The sequence below is a fragment of the Schistocerca cancellata genome, chromosome 6 (genome assembly GCF_023864275.1).
Source record: "Schistocerca cancellata isolate TAMUIC-IGC-003103 chromosome 6, iqSchCanc2.1, whole genome shotgun sequence".
NCBI lineage: Eukaryota > Metazoa > Arthropoda > Insecta > Orthoptera > Acrididae > Schistocerca > Schistocerca cancellata.
Window position 1 is genome coordinate 466,113,051 of NC_064631.1, and position 23,047 is coordinate 466,136,097.

A 23,047-nucleotide genomic window follows, 5' to 3' on the forward strand; every position below is an offset into this window, starting at 1 on the left:
TCTCACACATTTCGACATTATCCTACGGTAGCTTGCATGAGTAGTTTTTAAGCAGTCTCATTTGCAAAAATAATAGTATTTCATTAATATTCTACCGATGACTGTAAGTCTGCCTCCTATTTTCCCTATGACAGTGCTTATGTGTTCGTTCCGCTTCATATCCCTACAAATTGTTACAACGAGGTATTTGTATGAGTTGACTGATCCATGTTATGACTTACCGATATTTTCGTCGCAGGATACTATGTATTTTCTTTTTGTGACCTGCAAAGTTTTAGATTTCTGAACATGTAATCCTTAACCCCGAGGTGCGGCCTCTCACATCGCGGGAAAATTTTCGAAGTCGCTCTCCAAGGTCAGTGCCGGCGTAATGCTTCAATAGCCTCCTTACTCTCTGTAAATCACGAACCTTCCAATGCTTTGCTATCGTTTCCATTATGGTCTTCTTTGTTTGTCTCTGAAGCATGTTACTGACCATCCCTCGTCAAGTACGTACGTGTTTTCTTCAGTGTAGTACACAATGGAATCGTAGACACACGTCAGCATTTACGATTCTGATTGTAAGTTTGATGAAATTACTAGTCGGTTGATGGAGGCGGATGTCAGTAATACAAAGCAAGAAATGTACGAAAAAGACAACGATTTTACGATGGACAGTGAGCACAGTTCTGCCAACGGAGGATCTTTCAAAATAAGAACTTAAGAACAATTGTGTTCGGGGCCCTTCTGTCCCTCCAATAGAATACGTAAAGTGACAGTGAAAATCAACGTGTTTTGTGTTGTCATAAAGAAAAATGTAGACCCCAGCATTAAAAGTCAAATTTGCAGAATTTCTTTTAGTAGTTATCGAGAGCTATTTTTATGTACAGAGTTAATTCTTGGAATTTTAGTTTATGTGAAACTTTACTTGTTACAAAGATATTATTATTTTCCAGAATTTAAAATTCAGTTCTCCAAAAGTTTGTTTGTGTGAACTATTTAAAAACCGCACAAAAGTATATTACCTTCTAACGCTCTGGACGACGATTGAAGTGTGAAGTAGATATACTGACTTCCACTCCTCTAATGCGAGATGACTTACTTGTTACCGCAGCCGATCTTCTTCGCTGGCTTCTGGAATGTCTTTAAACTTCGTCTCCGAAGAGTGATGCTAGGTACAGGAATATTGAAAATTATCCCTCTACTTGTGATATAAGTACGTATTAAAACTTCCTACAGAACATAATTCTCACTTTTCACGTAAACATCTGACTTCTTGTAAGTCACTCATATCGCCTCACGTCAGAAACAAAGTTAATTACATTTGCAAATGAGTTGGCTTAATAACCAGGACTCTATCACAGGCTTCATAAAATACGTCTTGCCTCTAGCACGGCTGGAATATGAGTTTTTTGAGTTCTTTCTTCACTAACAATAGCCACTGTCACTGTTATCACAGAGTTACATAAATACTCCATGGTCCTCTCGTACGCACTCACTACACATCCATGGACTGCCCGACAGGTACTTGTCGGTGCCGTTCGACCGCCGCGTCTACATTCTTCCTGCGACTGAATTTAAACGTGCACATACAGACATGTGATGAGCAGTAGGTTGGATACCGTTCTCTCCCGATCTAAAATATCGTGTGTTCGAGACGGTAGAAGGCTGAGTGGTTCTAGAATTTACGCAGAAATTCTCGAAACACTACAACCTTGTGTGATAATAAGTACAATACTACAGGCTTTATTTGGCGCAATAAAAACAACAAAAATATTTACACAACACTTAAATAATTGTAAAAGTAAATGTTATATAACTGAATTGTGTCTTGAATCTAGGTTTAGAGATAGGGGTCCCAGAGACCTCACCTCGTAGTATACGTTTCAGAAAAGTTAGCTCGTCAGTTAAGGGTTAAGATAAGTTCCCAATCTCTGCACTTCACTGAAATTTTATCAGGATTAGATTAAATATTAGTGTAGTTTTCTTCAGATAAGAGTGCATTGAAGATAACACTTACCTCACACGTCGTGTTTCGTTGTAATCTCGGCCCTTATTACTTGTTTGTTCTTTTATATTCGTCATCTATTCATTGGGAGAAGAAGGAAAACATTTCTTTGCACTCCGACAATAGGTTCTTTGTTGCCAGTTTTGAGTGATAACTGATTCTTATTCGTTACAATTACTTGAGAGTCACCGATGACCACTGTGGCGTAAGTTTCAGTCTTTTACGGTTCCATGTTTCGCTTAACTTATGCCTTCTCAACAGAAGGATCACTTAGGATCCTATCGGTTTATTGTGTAACTCACTTTTGAGTACAGTGGCATGCAGTCCGATTATTTGCATTTGATGTGAAGCTTCTCACGAACGATTCTCGCGCACCAAACGTCAAATTAGAATTTCTTTAAAGTATGTATTGTGAAAGCTGACCGTGTGCTCTTTGAGCTAGCTTTTGACTCCCAACGACTCTCGTACTCAAGTATCCCACACGCGTGTTATTCCACCGTGCACGGCGATCAAAAGAATTACTGTTCATTGTTTGCTGTGTAAGAGACCCAATAAAGTGATTATCAACACATCTATTGCTGAAGTGCAACGGATAAGTACTATAGGAATCAGCTGAATTCTGTGCAGACATACGGGTAGGAGAAAATGACGTCATGAGCGATGCAATCTTAGGTTTTAACTTGCACATCATCCAGCTTTCCTTTAATACTCGATATTCACAATGCTCGTATTCAAATTGTACTTTTTTTGTGTGGCCTCAAAGGCACTGGAAGGGGAAATGGAGTTGAAACCCTGGGTTGTGAATGTTCATCCCAAAATCTGTTGTCTACAAAACTGATATATTGATTAAAATCAAACTTTCTTACAAAGCAGCAAAAAGTGAGAAGTATGGACCATAATCAGGCGCAGACCGTCTTACGAGGATCAGAGTTTCAAAGTAGCTACCAGATGTGGTACACGCATGAACAATTTCCACTGGGGGCCGGCCGGCGTGGCCAAGCGGTTCTAGGCGCTTCATTCTGGAACCGCGTGACCGCTACGGTCGCAGGTTCGAATCCTGCCTCGGACATGGATGTGTGTGATGTCCTTAGGATAGTTAGGTTTAAGTAGTTCTAAGTTCTAGGGGACTGATGACCTCAGAAGTTAAGTCCCATAGTGCTCAGAGCCATTTGAACCATTTACACTGGATGCGTGCACGGCATTAACCATTCTAAGATAGCTGGCTAAACACTCTGCAGAACCCAGAGAATGCCGTTGGTATTCATAATGCTCAGGGGAAAAAGATGTCTTCATTCACCACGGAAAATAGTTTTGAACTGAAAATCATGTGGTTTACTGGTGGACAAAAATCTTTTAGTTACCACAAATGCCACTAAAATGGGAGAAAATGACTAGATGATATGCAATACGTGGATAATAAGAACAACGAAACCGATTGCAAGTAATACCCCTGAGTATAACAGTATAGAGACTACCATAAATCCCCACGTTTAACGGCCAGTCTCTCAAGATGAAGCAAGACACATGTAACTCCATTTACCTCAACAAATATTCAGAATAGCCAGATCTCATGAAAGCTATGCATTCTCTCTTCAAAAAGCTGCTCCAATTTAACTACAAACAGAAATCGAAATAATTTAAAGGAATATTTTGTCCATGATGCCAGAGCAACACTGGCGGAGCACGTATGTGACTTGTCAGCTCCATACGAACAGTTCTGAGTTCCGTGTTCACAGCTCACATTTACTCTTGGTGAGCGGATGTGGGAGGGGACCGTTGACAAAGTATTCACCAGTATCCAGCAAAAGGGGATATCCGCATCCTGTAAGTAATCAGTGTCTCTGGTTCTACCTCAGGTGTTCTGAAGGTTAGGTTTGCACTACAAGCCTGCAACTCTATGACTGCCTCTGAATATGTTAGATCGAACTTCAGATCACTCACATTCGTCCACTTACACATTCACACACTCGCATGGATGAAATGGGAAGGGAAGCGTACTGCATAAAACAAAAAGAAAAATAATTCAGAAACATTCTCCTTTACCAGAGCTTATAGGGAACGAAATGTCTAAAATAAAAAAAAATGCGAAGAACTAGATGGTGTCAACAAGGTAAGGTACACGTTGCTCTCATCTTTTACGAATGTAGGTCACATTGGCCCCTTTCGACTGATATTTGAGTTACTAAACAGCTCAGTTCACTTTCACACTACGCAATATGATTCTACATGTGACTGGTCAGGAAACAGTTTTAATGCAGTGCGTTTTACCGACTAATCATTTACCATAATAAATGATATTTGTCTTGAATATCTGCTTACAGCGTTTCGAATGACAGTCTCACCATTACGTGCAATAGCTGTAAGCAGTTTCTCATAAAATTCACAACTGAAACGGTATTGATCAATAAATCACCTCAAGACATATGCTGGGATGGAAAGATACCACCACACTCCTCTTTACAAACTTCAAGGCATCAAGTTAATGAGTTGTTATCACACTTAACGTAACACGTCTAACGACAGGTAGCCATCAGCAGCTTTTAAGGAGGAAACAGGTGAAGGTGGAAGGATTTTGAAATTATTCCGTGATCAATAGAAGAGACTGTTAAATTTTCTTTGGACGCCTTCACATGCGGCCTTGAGTTATAAACAGTCAAAAGTTGTAGACATATGAGGCTAGTAAGAGTATTTATTTTTATATTTCTGTAGATATTATTTATTTAGAAAACTGTGAGCTTATAATATGCAGCACACGATCAGGTTAGATGACATCAATGGGTTGGAAGGAGAAGTCGGTTCATATTCGTGAAAACGACTGTGGTATTTTACAACAGCCGAAAGGGGAAGGTTCCCCAGTTCTGTATTCCAGCTACAACAGTGTGTCTCCTAGATTATTAGATGTAACTGGGAATTTAACGCACTGACAGAGTAATTCTTTGCTACTAAGAAAAATATTGATTTCATCATCGCACGCAGTATTGTACTATATGAATTACTGTAAAGCTTGAATTTGAAAGAGGTGTTGAATAAACTTCTGATCAGCCTTGAATCAGTGTTAGGAATTTGAAGAAGCCTACGTTTTTCCAATTCAAATACCATATCTCATAATAACAACAAACCACCTGAGTTTGTAGGTAGTACTAACAATCTGCAAACAAGTAGTCAGAAAGAGAGTTCTAGTGACTGTATACACGTCTGTTATTTTCCACGGCACTGGGCGAAGGCCACTCCGGTAGCGCAGAGGATTAAATGCGACACAAATGAGATCTCTTCCCCGAATTGCTGCCTCCTATTTCTTCCCTTAATAACCCTGCCGCTTCCTGCCATGAAATCTCTCCCGGCATTTTCCGAGCTCTCGGGGAGATGAGGGCGTAACTCGAATAAATTGGACACGGAAACGAACATTTCCCGCCGAATCAATGAGAGCATTCTTCGATAATAACCAGTCGGCTGCCGTAATGGATGGTGCGGGCCGCGTCCTCTTGTAAATGACTGCATTACCATACACAAATACGGGGCCTCCTGATGTTATGCACCCTCGCAGCAAAACCGGCGCCAGTGATGGAAAGCGCTCGGCGGGCAGGGGCGCGCCTCGGCCTAATGTAATTTGATGTTTCAATAAAAACGCAGCTCTCGTCATCAACCGTATGGCAGGCAGTGAGCCTTGTGTGAGTCTGCTAGCCCGGGTCTGGGTCCGTGTGCTTTCTCACGGGTTCGCGGGCTGCTGCTCGACACATGGCGAGAAATCGTTACTAGCGTAGAAACCCGTTGTCTGTCAAGGGATCCAGTCTGTCGACTGATGTACGCTGTAACATTTACTTTAGATTTACACACGTAACAGGGATAACGAGTGTACAGCGGCTTCCCTTCCTTCAAGTTGTTTATGTTGTAACACCACTTCCTGGATTTAAATGAAATTTTTGTACCCTCATGTTTCGAGCTATTAATTTAGTTCCATTTTGTAGATCTGATCTTTATTCAGGAGTGTTGATACACAGAAATCGCGAGACGTGTATTTTAAGACACAGATCCAAGAGCGACCGCTTCCTCTGCTTCAGAAACTTACAATTCCTCAACCAAAATAAAAATAAACAGAGAAATAAAAATCAGTTTGTAGAAATTACTTTTGAATACATTACAGGAAAGGCAGTGATCAATGTCTTACAAATATTTACTATTAAAAACAGCCTTGATCAAGACTGTTTTTAATAGTAAAAAAAAGTTTGTAGAAACATCAACGATAATCTTCCTATATTTCCAGTTAATACACATTAAAAACCAGATTTACTTCGAAGTTAACTGTTTATCAATTTTCTGCACCGCAACTGAAGTGAAATATTTCCTGAGTTTTTCGTAAATGAATTCTTTATTTGTGTGGCCGTACTATCTGTAGTTGATTTACAATTCTTGGGGTATATTCGTTCTGTCGTCGCAGCGACAAAAAGTGAGTGTTTTTTTCATCAGACGCGTTCCGTTTTATTAAGACAAAGCATCATCAGTGGTCTGTAACCAAGTTATTTACATTTTCATTCGCTTTAAGATCTAAAAACAGTTCGTTAACAATATGTTGGTTTTACGCACGATGATTAACGCTTGATTTCTCGTCTATCTAGGCCCTTCAATCTGGAACCACCCGACCGCTACGGTCGCAGGTTCGAATTCTGCCTCGGACATGGATGTGTGTGACGTCCTTAGGTTAGTTGGGTTTAAGTAGTTTTAAGTTCTATGGGACTGATGACCTCAGATGTTAAGTCTCATAGTGCTCAGAGCCGTTTGAAACATTGAGCCATTTGAGCCATTTCTCTTCTACATGGGAAATTCCGTCTGCTAACACATCGTTGATGTCTTTCTCCTTTAGACATTGATAGCTGTGGTTTAATTTTTAGTTATCCGCAGCGCTAGGCATTTTTTAATATTTTACACAGCACACTTTATCGCCTACCACTGTTGTCTGTTTGTTTATATACTTTCCAGTCGGTATTGTGGTTTGTGTTTTGTAGCGTTGCCAACATAACCTTACCTCTAGTTTGTCTTTGACCTATACTCATTCTGTTCTCTACGGTTCTCGCATGTGTGTAACTCTATTTAATTATATTGCTGTGCATTTATATACTGCGCAAGGGTAGGAAAGGAATAGTGATGGAGGGTTATTTTGGGTGGGTGAGGGAGAAGTCATGATGAGTGGACATAAATGTATAGTAGTGTTATGGGGTGTGAGTTAGAGGAGCAAGAAGTGAAATGAAATTGGAAGGGGGAGGGGATTGGGTGGGAGGGGGAGAGGATGAAGGATGGGAAAGGCTCTTTCCTTTTTCATGTAATTTTGGTAAATGACAGCTTAACAAATGTGTGTTCAGTACACATGGGCAGGATTACACAGGTTGTGACTGTGTAACACGTTACAGTATTCTCTGCTGAATTATTGCCACAGTTGACAACTGTCAACAATATGTTCAACATTACTAGCTATCTACCATTGTCAGTATTAATCAGAAATAAGGGTCTTGACTGTCTTGTTATTTCAAAATGCAATACAGTTAAGTACCTCACACGTCTCCTCTTTCACATCAAAATGCATACTACCCTTCAAGGTCCGCCCCTGGAAGCTGAGAGGTCAGCGCGACGGAATGTCATGCCTAACGGCCCGGGTTCAAATGGCTTGGTTCAAATGGCTCTGAGCACTATGGGACTCAACTGCTGAGGTCATTAGTCCCCTAGAACTTAGAACTAGTTAAACCTAACTAACCTAAGGACATCACAAACATCCATGCCCGAGGCAGGATTCGAACCTGCGACCGTAGTGGTCTTGCGGTTCCAGACTGCAGCGCCTTTAACCGCACGGCCACTTCGGCCGGCGGCCCGGGTTCAATTTCCGGCTGGGTCGGAGATATTCTCCGCTCAGGGACTGGCTGTTGTCCTTATCGTCATCATTTCATCCCCATCGACACGCAAGTCACCGAAGAGGCGTCAACTCGAAAGACTTGCACCAGGCGAACGGTCTACCAGACGTGAGGCCCTCCATGGTATGGTAGGATTGATATCGTTATCTTTTTGATATACAGCTTCTGTAAAAAGCCACATCCAATAGGCTACTTTGTGTAAATTTTTCGACTCCACATTCTACCTATCTTACTAGTTCAAACTAATGTAATCCGTTAGCGAAAATAGGGGGCTGAGTAAGGTATAATTTGCGTGTCTAAAGAAACTACAGCGCTTTGGATTTTAATTGCGACAATAATCCTGTGTTTATTAAAGCCTGACATTATAGCAATTGCTCTGGAACACGCTGTTAGCTGGCACGGGAGTAATCAAGATCCAGTAGGAATTTCCACACGATACATTTCCGTGTTTCGTGGGCTAATTCCTCAATTTAGGTGAAATAGTGTTCCCTAACTCGGAATTTGAGCTTTTCAGCAGAAGCATAATACATGCAGAAAATCATAATCAGAGCCTATTAGTTTCCTATAGAGTTCGGGAGACTTCTCGATGTGTCGGATAATCTCTCATTGCCATTAAGTGGGACATACATTGTGTTCGAACAATTCCAGTAAGAAAACGATCTATTGACACATAAACCGAAGATATTTAGAAAATCTTGTGAAACACAATTGGCTCTTTACTCACATGAAGTGATTGTGCTGTTGGTAAGGAACTCAAGTTGATCAGATATTTCTACGTTTCCAGAACGCTTTTGACACCTCTCCTTATAAATGACTTCTAATCAGATTGCGTGCGAATGGAATATCTTATTTGTGCGACTTGGTTCTTTATTTCCTGTCAGAAAGGATTCAGTTCCTATCAATTGTCACGAAGTCTTTTAGTGAAAGAGAAGTGGTACATGGGGTTCCCCAAGGGAGTACTATAGGCCTTGTGCTGTTCTAAAACTATGTAAACTATTTACGAGACAGCCTGAGAATCGTTCGGATTATTTTTAGATGACGCGGTCTTTTATCGTCTAATAAAGTTATCTTAAGATAAAAAAGAATTGCAAAATGATCCAAACAAATTATTTTTGTAGTGTGAAAAGTGGCAACTGTCTCTAAACAATGAGAAGTGTGAGATCCTCCACATTTTCGTTAAATTTGGGTCACGCGATAGAAATGGATTACAATTACAAACGTCTTAAACTGGAACCATCAAACTGGAAATGTTCGTAAGGGGAATTAAAGATGGCTTTTTATTGGAAGAAGACATACATGTAACAAATCTGCTAAAGAGATTTCTTAAACTATGCTTGCCTGTTCTTTGGTCAGTTAGTAGTTGACGTGAGAGACACAGCGTCGTTCTTAGAGGTAGTTCTGCGAAAACCAGTTCACAGTCGTTCGCCACTGATGTATCGTGTATAGGACTGGAGTTAACCGTCTCAGCGTCAGTTAAGGCCAGAAGATGGTGCTCTGAACCGCCGAAACTGGTAGCCATATAATAAATAGCATCGTAAGGATGGCTGTAGGTGCTCCATTCTATTATATAAGTGAACGGCTGAAGTCCCACAAACCTCCAGTCAGAAGGATGGAGATAAAAAAAAATAAAGGAATTGCAGAGTTGTGAAGGCAGGAGTAGGAGTAATACTACGAGAAGTTATGGCAGGAGACAACACTTTTCACGAAAGTACTCCGAGGAGTGAGAGGAGGGGGAATGTCGGGTGAGACTGCCATCAATTTTCGTCTAATGACAACTATTCTCCTATTGAAGCCGATTGGCTTAAAGGCCCCAATATTTGAGTAAGTTCGGGAGTTCGTGGAATACAGGTGTCGGAAGTGAAGGAGGCAAGCCGTGAGCCTCGTGGGGCAGAGGTGCCGCTTCGCTGTGCTTATAGTGTCGGCGGAAGTTAGTGGCCAAGAATCACTGAAAAAGCTATTTTCCCGATATGAAACAATAGCGGGAATTCCGAAATGCGTTTCAGTATGCGGTCGTGATGTTCTGTTCATCCCGGATCCGTAAGTGATGGCTTAAAGTGTGCACTCATGAAGGTTGCAAAATCGTCTGTTAGTGGAAAATTTCTGTAACCCAGGAAACTAATCGTGGTCAGACTACTCCTTTGAGAACTATCCTATGATTTTAATGCGCCCAACGTCTAATGGGTAAAGCGAATTTTTGGTCCTAGGTGTAGATCTTCAGATGGGGGATTTACATAATAACTCACTGTGACAGGAAGGCGTGTGACAAAAACAATCTTCCATTTAAACACTAAAATTTATTCATTCAAACATAGACGATCGCAACTCATAAAAAGAAGACAATCGAACAGTTAACACATGCTGTCTGTATGAAAATTCTGTTTAGTCATTACACGGATAGCAACGATACTCGATTGCTTGAGAAAATTACGGTTTGAAACTCAATTTACAAACTCGCCATTTCCTGACGGGAAACACTGATAGAAAGCTTGGTAACATTGAAAGGTTCATTCATTCAGGACGAGTAGGTAAAACCAGAGACAGTGATTGTATATACACTCCTGGAAATAGAAAAAAGAACACATTGACACCGGTGTGGCATGGCAAGCCGTTCCACAGGACTACATCCAGCATCTCTACGATCGTCTTCATGGGAGAATAGCAGCCTGCATTGCTGCGAAAGGTGGATATACACTGTACTAGTGCCGACATTGTGCATGCTGTGTTGCCTGTGTCTATGTGCCTGTGGTTCTGTCAGTGTGATCATGTGATGTATCTGACCCCAGGAATGTATCAATAAAGTTTCCCCTTCCTGGGACAATGAATTCACGGTGTTCTTATTTCAATTTCCAGGAGTGTAATTCAGCCAGTGTGGAATAAGAATGACCCAGCCCGCCGAGCTGCTAATTTAATTGCTGTGCACCGTGACGAGCACCGCTGTCGCACTCAAGGAAATGAGGGCACGTTGGTCTAGCTGTAACACTGTTCCCTGAAAGTCTCCCACCTTGAAAGTCACAGTAGTCAGCACCACGTCTCAGCCCGAAAACGACGCCATCTTCACAGCGTCTTGACCTGGAGTCGGTGGTACCTCCGCCACGTGTTAGATCTGAGTACTATATTTTTGGGTCTCTCTCATGACCTCTCGCCTTTTTCCACCAGACAGTGCCAATCGATAACAGCGAAAACATAAAAACATTGTTGCCCAATAGTTATGCCCTTCAGCACAGAAAATCCCGACACAACGGTGCGTCAGATGCAAATCACGTAGCAAAACTCTCCCCCACTATTAAAAATAGTCAGCTCCATCTCTGTGCTTGTGACGTCATACTCTAATATAGGGGCCAACGATATATACGGGCCCTGCAACGAACTTGTGACGTCACATTACTCGGCTCGTCCGCCACACTTCGTGAACGTTCGGCTCCGTGCAGGGCCCTCGGGAAATGAATATTTAATTGAAAAGGTGCTCAGTGAAGGTCTTATCTTGTCATGTGCTATCGAGAACTTCCAAGCATTTAAACACGTAGTCAAGAATTACTAAAATCGTCTGAAATACTTACTAACTCACCGCCGGAAACGGCTGCTGGCACTCGTAAATCTGTAAGTCACGTGCTGTGAAGTACGCGCCACGACCTGTCTTCCTCGTGGGCCTCGCTAATGTATCTACTTCACTTTTTCATGCTTATGAAACTTGCCTCGCATCAGAGAGCCTCTGAAATTAGGAATGACAGCTCACGACGCTACCACATTATTTTCTGCAGCCCACGTTTTCTAAAGCAGCCGACGAATATCTACAAACGCCCCCTGCCTTACTATCATTGGCGCCTCCATGCAACCAGTGTAAACTCTAGGCTGGGCGAGGTTGTAAAACTCGACCATAGCTTGCCACCCCCTGGGACGCCTCGGTAGTCCCAGTTCCGTGAAGTACATCTGACCCTCTGGACTCGGCTTGAAATTGACTCATGGGTCAAACTCATACCAGTGCACATTATCAACACTTTTTAAAAAGTCACCATTGTCGCCATAAACCATTAAAATTAATTTTTTATACAAAATGAGAGACTGCAGTTTCGACTTTTAACCACTGTCAGCAATATATTTCAAAAAGTTTTACATGGCTGTGAGACCTACTGAAGAAAAATTAAACACTTCTTAATAATGTTCTTGAGTTGTAGTTGTGCAAGAATCGATCCGTGTCTGACGATGAACTTTCCTCGTTGAAAAATGTCGAAAACAGCCACTTGATTCGTCTCGTGTGGTGCACATCGGTCGTAGTGGGTTCATTTTGTCTAAGAAGGCATCAGCTGATGGCACGGCGTCTGTGAGGACGAGTGGGAGGGCTTTTCTTTCCTTTTTATCGTTATAGTTGGTAGCATCACCATGTTCCACTGTAGTAATGATTTCAAGTGTAATTGTAACGTGGGTTACTGTAAGAAAAGTACGGAACAACAATTCTGGGTTATGAAATCAATGGGGAGGCTACTTGCAGTGTGGAAAATAATACCAAGACATGGACATCTGAAACAGTTCTTTCTTTTTTCCTCTGCTAGCTTCCAGTCAACATTAAATATCAACAGACACCAATCTGAATACTAATACGTTCCTCGCAGTACATGGTAGAATCTGTTCTTTGTGTGTCACTTTATTGAAACTACAGTATGTTTCTGTCATATAATACATCTATGCATGACGTAAGGTTTGCAGAAATGAATGCAGCAATAATCGTAACTTAAGAGATTTGATCTTTTCAGCAGAGTAATCACGTAACCACTTCGTCCGTTGTTACGAGGTTATGTTGTATAGAAATTTCTACTCGTATCACCTGCCACAATATGGACGCCAAAGAAAGATTCATCATTTACGAACCGTTTGGAATCGTCTGGTAGATAAATGCCTTCTATAGACTATTTAGCGCTTAACGCACGTGAACAGTATGGATCCATTCTGGTCCTGCATGTTTTCCATTGTCTTCTGTCAGTCTTCCATTAGATTGCAAAATCCTTGGCCCACGTCTCAAGGGTGACTGAGATGGCTCGCATACTACATCATTCACTCCAGCTTCTCCTCTGATCCATTTGTCTTGTATTCTGCCTCTCCTGGTAATTCCCAACATGAAGCTCACCAGTGCTCAGTGAGCAACACTGTTTTCTTAATTGTTTTCAGTTTAAAAGTCCACATCTGACGGTGTCTACTCAAAACTAATAATATACACTGCTTGCAAACCTTCCTTTTTGGACACATTGTAATCAAATTGAAAATTCTTATCAACATTCCACTGTTAATTTTTCCACTTCTTTTCAATGAGTTAATTATATTTACCCGCGGTCGTATTACAGTTCACTTTCTGGCGTGTTGTTCAAATTATTTTATTAATTTCTTCCATTCGTTTTGATTATTTATTTGTGCTACAAGCAAATGATACTATGCCACAAGTAAAATGAAGGTTGTTCGGTTATGTTCCACTAACAAATACTGCCTCTTCATTTTCCCTTCTAGGACGACCAAAACTTAATTTTTTTTTTTTTTTTTTTTTTTTTTTTTTTTTTTTTTTTTTCCGCCGCTCGTGGTCTCGCGGTAGCGTTCTCGCTTCCCGAGCACGGGGTCCCGGGTTCGATTCCCGGCGGGGTCAGGGATTTTCCCCTGCCTCGAGATGACTGGGTGTTTGTTTTGTCCTCATCATTTCATCATCATCCAGGAAAGTGGCGAAATTGGACTGAGCAAAGATTGGGTAATTGTACGGGCGCTGATAACCACGCAGTTGAGCGCCCCACAAACCAAACATCATCAAAACTTATTTTAGTGCTGTGAAGAAATGGCTCGAAGCACTGTGCGACTTAACATCTGAGGTCATCAGTCCCCTAGAACTTAGAACTACTTTAAACCCAGCTAACCTAAGGACATCACACATATCCATGCCTGAAGCAGGATTCGAACAACGAAACAGGACGAAGAGAATCAGCAAAAACACGATGACGATGTTAAGGATGCCGTACGCAAGAAGAAAAAATTGTACCATGAGTTTCTCACAGAAAAAAAGTATATTCCACCAATACCAACCATGTTAGTTATTGTAGGATCAGTCAAGGAAATTAACGTTACCTAAGGTGCGGCTGCTCTGAAGGAATTGAAGAAAGGGAAAGCCCCTGGCCCCAATAACCTCCCAGTAGAGTTATGGTCTTCTTAAGAGTGGAATGCGGCAGGTTGACTAACAGATCTTTTTCGCTAGATCATCAGAGAAGGTAGAACAGCAACAGATTGTCAAGGTCTCTGTACCTATCTTCAAATAGAAAGGAAGTCCTTTTGAGTGTTCTAATCACAGCTCGATCAGATTACTGAGGAATGCTATCAAGGTCCTTGAACGCATTCTCGACAAAAGGATTCACGAGATACCTCATGTCATAAGGAATTAAGCCGGATTTGTGAAAATTGTGGCACGCCTGACGTAATCCATGTTGCGCGGCTGCTGGTTGAAAAATGCCTCGAGAAGAACAAGCCACTGCACAATGCTTTTGTAGACCTCGAGAAGGCTTTCGATCAGGTACCAGGTAGCTTTTCGAGATCATAGCATTCCTTAGTACCATGTTAACTGGATACAGCTTCTGTATGTAGAACAGAGGAGCTATGTCCAAGAACCTGCAGGACCAACAAATGACTTTCTTATCACAGTAGGATTCCACCAAGGCTGACGTTTATCACCAGTGCTGAACAGTATCACATCAGACCTGCACATGGCGCTAGCATGGACATTTCTCTATGCTGATTATCTCATTTTGGCTGCAGAAATCATCTCCAGCACCAAACACCTCCAGCTGTCTACGGCACCTAGTGTTCGGCAGCTGCAAACGAGGCAGAACTACAGCTGAAAGCGATGGGGATTAAGATGCTTAGATGGACATTTGGTACCACTTGACAGGATCACGTTTCAAACGAAAGTATTAGAAAACGCTTCGGTGTCACACAGATCCAGAAGAAGATACGAGAAAGCCGTCTGCGATGGTCTGGACATATGCTGCGCGAAGAAGACGAGACCACTGCAAAAGCAGAATACACAATGGAAGTCGTGGGAAAGATATCCTAGTGACGACCTAGATAGCGATGGGCCGACACTCTGCACAACGAACTGAAGACTGTAAATCTTCATCCAGACAAGCCCACTATCGAATAAGATGGTGGACGTGCGGTTCTGGCGCTGCAGTCCGGAACCGCGAGGCTGCTACGGTCGCAGGTTCGAATCCTGCCTCGGGCATGGGTGTGTGTGATGTCCTTAGGTTAGTTAGGTTTAAGTAGTTCTAAGTTCTAGGGGACTTATGACCTAAGATGTTGAGTCCCATAGTGCTCAGAGCCATTTGAACCACATTTGAATAAGATGGAAACAGCGAATCCACTCAGTGGACATTGTCACCATGTGGGACAAACACTAAACGATGAAAAGAAGGAAGCCATACTCGTGCCACCTATAACAGCAATAGCAGCACTGGGCTAGTGAAATAATCTGCGAGTTGAGAAAAGCTTCCAGCTCCGTAAAGTTTGACTCCTGCACATCTGAAGCGAAGTAATACAATCAATATTGTTTGTAAATTTGTAAGTGAGCTGTTTAGATTTTTATGTTGGTAACGCTACGTAGTGCTCTGTATGAAAATCACTGACGGCGCAGTGTGTGGCTGGCTGGCGTTGTTGGAATATTCGTTTGTGTAGTGTTGGGCAGTGGGATGTGAACAGCGCGTAGCGCTCGGCAGTTGAAGGTGAGCCGCCAGCAGTGGTGGATGTGGAGACACAGACGCCAGAGTTGAGAGGTCACTATAACCGGACGACCTGGACGTGTGTCCGCCAGAAAAAGGAAATTTGTAAGACTGGATGTCAAGAACTGATATAATGACTTTTGAACACTATTAAGGTAAAGACATTCTTTGTTCTCCAGCAAACTCTTTCATTTGCTAACTATGCCTATCAGTAGTTAGTGCCTTCAGTAGTTAGAATCTTTTATTTAGCTGGCGGTATTGGCACTCGCTGTATTGCAGTAACGAAGACTTTTGTGAGGTAAGTGATTCATGAGAGGTATAGGTTATCGTTAGTCAGGGCCATTCTTTTGTAGGGATTATTGAAAGTCGGATTGCGTTGCGCTTAAAAAAAACGTAGAGGTTTTCCAGCACTGTCATTTGTAAATTTTTCTAAGGGGATGTTTCAAATTTTACTTTTTTCAATTTTCTCGCTTGCCCATAGCAGCATAAGAAGCATTTTAAGTACGAAACAGTATGTGCATTTAGATGTCTACGACTAGTATAGTATTATTTGAAATACGGCTGATTAAAGCAGATTCCTTTCATCAGTAATAGAAATTATCATTAGGCTACTGAGTTGTTTTGCATTCTTGAGAGTAACATCACTAAGAAACGACGGAATAAGGGGGTTAAATTTTACCTTATAATGAAAATGATCGTAATACCATTGGTTGGTTCCATGTACTTGAGAACCACACCAGTAAGAAGTTCAATTTATTTTTCCTGATTGTCCAACAGAAGATATAGGATACGGTTAATGGCATGAATAGACCATGTGAAACTTAAAGCACCCAGATGACAATGCAACAGTAATCTTCTCCTTTTCAGTGGTAAATTGTCACAAATCTTAACCCCATCTGGTCAGAGCACTATTGACATCAACTGCGGATCTGAAGAGATGGTGTTCCGTTACGTGTACATAAATGTGCTGTCCATAGGAGCATACAGGATGGCTGGCCTCTTCCGTTTGTATACCGCAGACACACGTGTGGTGGTGGCGTTTAGGTCCCACTGTGCGAGGAGACCGACTGTACGGGACGACACCACAACGTGGAGGGACCTGCACTGTAGCGTACTGTTACGAACGGAACCGAAGAAGCCAGCACAAAAAGTGGACGGACGGGAAAAACACTCGGCCTACAGGGCTCGGCTCTAGACTCTGGGCGCAGGTTTTTGTCGGTGTGTGTGGGTTTGTTGAACTTTCACAGCTGGCGGGTACGTTATTTCTTTTTGTGGGCGCCTCCAGCTGTGTTGAGGTAGGGCAGGAGGCACTCGGCGCTACACACGCGGCCAGCCGCCAGCCTGCGACACGGCGCGTAATGGCCGTCGCGCAAACATTCGTCTCCGCCGGACGTGCCCCGCGGAAGACACAAGTAAGGCTGCCTAGCAGCTTTTAGTAACAAGCACGTAGCTGCTGAAGCAGTTAGTTACAGACCACGATGAAGATGATGAAGTGTGGTTCATGGGGCGCTCAACTGCGCGGTCATCAGCGCCCGTACGAAGTTCAAATGGCTCTGAGCACTATGGGACTCAACTGCTGTGGTCATAAGTCCCCTAGAACTTAGAACTACTTAAACCTAACTAACCTAAGGACAGCACACAACACCCAGCCATCACGAGGCAGAGAAAATCCCTGACCCCGCCGGGAATCGAACCCGGGAACCCGGGCGTGGGAAGCGAGAACGCTACCGCACGACCACGAGATGCGGGCCCGTATGAAGTCCCAGTTCTCACACAGTCCAATTTTTTCATAATCCAATCTAGTCACTGTTGCGAATTATGATGATGATGATGAAATGATGAGGACAACACAATCATCCAGTCCCCATAGACTACGATGCAAGCGTAATTTAGTCATACATCGTTTCGGTGGTACTCAAGGACGCGTAGCAATTAGAAGGAAAGGGGATAAGTTTTCACAGGCTCACAGGTCAGATGAGGCGAAACGTAAACGCTCAAAATATCGACATCACAGAGGCGATATACAGCGTGAATACGTACACCGCCGACAAAGTTCAAAAATGGTTCCAATGGCTCTGAGCACTATGGGACTTAACATCTGAGGTCATCAGTCCCCTAGACTTAGAACCTAACTAACCTAAGGACATCACACACATCCATCCCCGAGGTAGGATTCGAACCTGCCACAACCGCAGTAGCGCGGTTCCGGACTGAAGCGCGTAGAACCGCTCGGCCACAACGGCCGGCGCCACAAAGTCACGGAGATTTTCCTTGATATTTTTTGAGTACGTGAGACTTTTGTGCTGAATTGGGGAACATGCCTTCACCCTAAAGCTTGCATTCAATACTGCCCGGTTCGGTCTCGGGCTTATATTTTAACAGCGACACACTATTCTTCCTGCTCTTATTGTTTCATTTCTTAAACTGAGGGTGCCAGGACAACTAATTCTGTGAAAATTCGCTGTAAAGTTTAACACAACATGAAAAACCTTTGTTAAACTTGTTTTGTGTGATTAGGGCCTATATTTGTGCTACAACATCATTTTAGTAGTTAATATCGTTATATTGTTCATCTATTTTTTCCTTTAAATTAACGAATCGTATTGCTCAATATTTTACATACACGTCAATGTTAAACTTGTATCGGCACGCTTCATAGTATGCAATCAATTTATGTTTTGCAATAAATTTCAGATTTTTAGTTTTTAGCTGGCTTAAAGGCCAAAGGATGACAGAGGATCCAATAAAATAAGTAAATAAATAAATAGATGATACACAGTGATATTCAGCAGTACAGATAAGGCTTACTAATGAAGAACTGACCAGTATGCACTTCGCAGGGCACAACACGGCTACGCTGAACTGTTGTCCCAGCGATGGCGACCATGTCGCACTACTTTTAAATCTGTACATAGGCGCCTATTGGAAACCAAATCCTTCCGTGTCATACTTTTGGTGACTGCACGTAGGCATTTTCACAGAAAGAAAGGAAAGTAGGGTAACGCATCGAATAAATCACTCCGAACGACTCACTAGAGACCACGGTCCCACATACCAGAATACTCAGAAAAATCTCTGAACGTCCATAATTTTGCCGACAGAGTTCGGGTTCGTTTTTACATCCATGTAAAAACGGACACATCAAACTGTGCATATCATTGTCACTTTCATCAACAATTTGACGTCCTTTGCTGGATAAAGGCTTCCCCTGATAGACTGTTCCATGCCTTGTTGTAATTAGCTACAGGCAACCAAGTTGTCTGTGGACGTTTTCTAAAACCATCTAGTCGCCTTCGCTCTCTGTCATATCTGCAACAAGAGACGTCGTTGGTCCAATTGGCATCTGTTCGTCTCGATACATGTCCCGATGACAACAATTTCATTTTTATTACGTTGCCTTGAGCTCAGTTCTGTTCCTTAAATCATTTTTTCGCTATCCTGGTTCTCCTCGTAATGGCCGACGTGCTTCCCTCCGTTGCTCGCTGAGCAAACTTCACTTACTGAATGGTTTCTGCGTTATAAGTCCAGGTTTCATTGCCATAAATTAGCACTGACTTTATGCACTGATTGTAAAGCTGCATTTCCGAACAAATGGGGAGCTTTATTTGGCAAACCCTGCTTAGTTTCCGAAAAGCGCTGAACTGTTTTCTCTCCTGTTTATTACCTTTTATGTTCGAAAAGTCGTTGTCTTGAACTCCTTAAATTCAAAACTTCGTTACTTCCCTCTGTAACTCTGATGACAATTTGTACTCCGGCCTTTTCGATATGTTGGTAGTATATTATTTTAGTCTGGTTAAAATTTATTTTCAGACCTCTTTGCAAACTAAGGTTATTACTTTATTCCATTCTTGAGTTTCATAAACAGTAAAAGCAAAAAGTACAATACCAGCAACTAAACTAAATTGATAAAGATACATTCCTTCTTCATTTCCGTAGCTTAAGGAAATGAAAGCTTCGTATAGAATTTGTGAGAACAGAATTAACTTCTCAGTCTTTCCACGTGACTGATACAGATTTGAGTTCTTTTTTAAATTGCAACTACAGTATGTTTTTCATCACCTCCAACATAACTTCTTTACCTCTCAGCCACTCACACAAACTACAGATGTGTACACAGGGTGAGTTAAGAGGAAAGACACTTGCCTTTATGTGTGATAGTATGTGTCATTTTGAACGAAAAAGGTCATACGAACATATTGTATATCCCGCTATTAAAAGTTTTCGATGATACCAATGAAAACAGTGGGAAACAGGACAAATGAAAGTTCCCTAGAAAGTGCACGACAGACTTCTTTCCCCATTATTCCCTAATCCCATGTGACCGATGATCTCGTTGTTTGGTCCCCTCCCACATATCAATCAACCATACGGTCCTTTACTTAAGCACACACGTGTAAAATACGAGTGAAAAGTTCCGTCTTTGTGCCAACTCTGCGCCTGTAGACTTTGCTCTTGAGCCAACCCCACAAACAGTAAGCTAATGGAGTAAAATTGATTGATCTTCGTTGGCAGAGAAATAACTCCACGGCGACCGATCTAACGGCAAAACGAAATAACGATACCGGCATCATTAATATTGCTATCTAAAACAAATGGGCCGATGAACTGATCATCAGTAATACCGCACCATACGTATACTGAGAACCGTGGTTAAACAATTGCAGATTTTCATTTGTTCGCAAGTGAGAGTTTACGTGTGTTGTTAATGCCGTTGCAGGTAAATGTTGACTCACCAGTGAAGAGAATACGCGAATATAGCGATCACTGGCAATGATTCATTGACAGAAATCCTTTCGTTTGGCATCATCTCCTACACGCGGATGTTGCATACTCTGCCAATGATACGGATGCAGACCCTGCTCATGTACGGTGTGCATCAGTCGCGGTTGTGGAATACCAAGCTGTGCGTCAATTCTTCTAGAGCTGGTCGTTGAGCTACGTACAACGCTCACGCAATCAGTCATACACCCTGCTATCCTCAACCCTGCGATTAGGAAGTCGTCGTCCGTATTCACGAACAACGGCTCTGGAATTTCCATTTGTGAAACCTGTAGACAAAGTTCATGTCACCATACTATGCATATGTGAGGCATTTTCACAACACTGACACACACTGTTTGATTGTATAAATAACAGCACGGTAGTGCACTGGTGTAACCACAGTAGTACTAAGACACGAGTTATACAACGTGTACACTTGCAGGATCCGTCGCCCTACCATGTGCAAGTGAAGCGCTCATTGAAATGTTCACTAAACACAACACTAGGTAGCCTAATGTCGCTTTGGTTGTACCCGCATGTGAATGCTGGTGAAGAAGCCCATGAGACTAACATCTACGATTTTCAAGCAGCTGTATGTCGGATATGGTTAAGAAAAGGGCATACATCTGTTTGAAGTTTTTGTTCAGTTTCACCAATACTATCACCCCACAAAGTATATACCTTTCCTCCTGACTTATCCTGTACGACTCAAAATCATTCCTGATTTCATTTCATTTCACAAATATGTCTTTGAACTTACAACCACTACGAAGATATTATTATATCGAGATAAGTCAAATGGAAGTCCTTAAAACTGGAATAAGGTACTAAATACACCCATGAAATCAGATATAGTGTTAGAAATGTTGAAATGAAGGTACTGTAACTGGTCGCTGGCCACAAATCCCATAAACGCACTGGCATGCAAATGGTTGTGTATTTGAAAATTTCAGTGAACGTTTCCGTTATTCATTATGTTCAGAAGCGAAAGTCTAACAATAACGCATCAGCTAAAGCCATAATGATGGTCACCATTCGATGACATTACGATAGTATCGATGTTTTTACCTCACTTTATTTTGCTAATGTTCTCCCGAAACTCGACTTCACTTCGAAGAAAAAACAGTGTTCACAACGTTCATGTTAAATGTCATGTACACTGAAGCGCCAAAGAAACTGGTATAGGCATGTGTATTCAAATACAGAGATATGTAAACAGGTAGAATACGGCGATGTGGCCGGCAACGTCTATATAAGACAATAAGTGTCTGGCGCAGTTGTTAGATCAGTAACTGCTGCTACAATAGCAGGGCATCGAGATTTACGTGAGTTTGAACCTGATGTTAAAATCGGCGCACGGGCGATGGGACACAGCATCTCCGAGGTAGCGGTGAAGTGGGAATTTTCCCGTACGACCATTTCACCAGTGTACCTCGGGGAAGATCAGTTTGGATTCTGTAGAAACACTGGAACACGTGAGGCAATACTGACCTTAGGACTTATCTTAGAAGAAAGATTAAAGAAAGGCAAACGTACGTTTCTAGCATTTTTAGACTTAGAGAAAGCTTTTGACAATGTTGACTGGAATACTCTCTTTCAAATTCTAAAGGTGGCAGGGGTAAAATACAGGGAGCGAAAGGCTATTTACAATTTGTACAGAAACCAGATGGCAGTTATAAGAGTCGGGAGACATGAAAGGGAAACAGTGGTTGGGAAGGGAGTAAGACGGGGTTGTAGCCTCTCCCCGATGTTATTCAATCTGTATGTTGAGCAAGCAGTGAAGGAAACAAAAGAAAAATTCGGAGTAGGTATTAAAATCCATGGAGAAGAAATAAAAATTTTGAGGTTCGCCGATGACATTGTAATTCTGTCAGAGACAGCAGAGGACTTGTAAGAGCAGTTGAACGGAATGGACAGTGTCTTGAAAGGAGGATATAAGATGAACATCAACAAAAGCAAAACGAGGATAATGGAATGTAGTCGAATTAAGTCGGGTGATGCTGAGGGAATTAGATTAGGAAATGAGACACTTAAAGTAGTAAAGGATTTTTGCTATTTGGGGAGCAAAATAACTGATGATGGTCGAAGTAGAGAGGATATAAAATGTAGACTGGCAATGGCAAGGAAAGCTTTTCTGAAGAAGAGAAATTTGTTAACATCGAGTATAGATTTAAGTGTCAGGAAGTCATTTCTGAAAGTATTTGTATGGAGTGTAGCCATGCATGGAAGTGAAACATAGACGATAAATAGTTTGGACAAGAAGAGAATAGAAGCTTTCGAAATGTGGTGCTACAGAAGAATGCTGAAGATTAGATGGGTAGATCACATAACTAATGAGGAAGTATTGAATAGGATTGGGGAGAAGAGAAGTTTGTGGCACAACTTGACTAGAAGAAGGGATCGGTTGGTAGGACATGTTCTGAGGCATCAAGGGATCACCAATTTAGTATTGGAGGGCAGCGTGGAGGGTAAAAATCTTAGAGGGAGACCAAGAGATGAATATACTAAGCAGATTCAGAAGGATGTAGGTTGCAGTAGGTACTGGGAAATGAAGAAGCTTGCACAGGATAGAGTAGCATGGAGAGCTGCATCAAACCAGTCTCAGGACTGAAGACCACAACAACAACAACAACACTGAATATCAGGAATCCGGCGAAACATCAAAT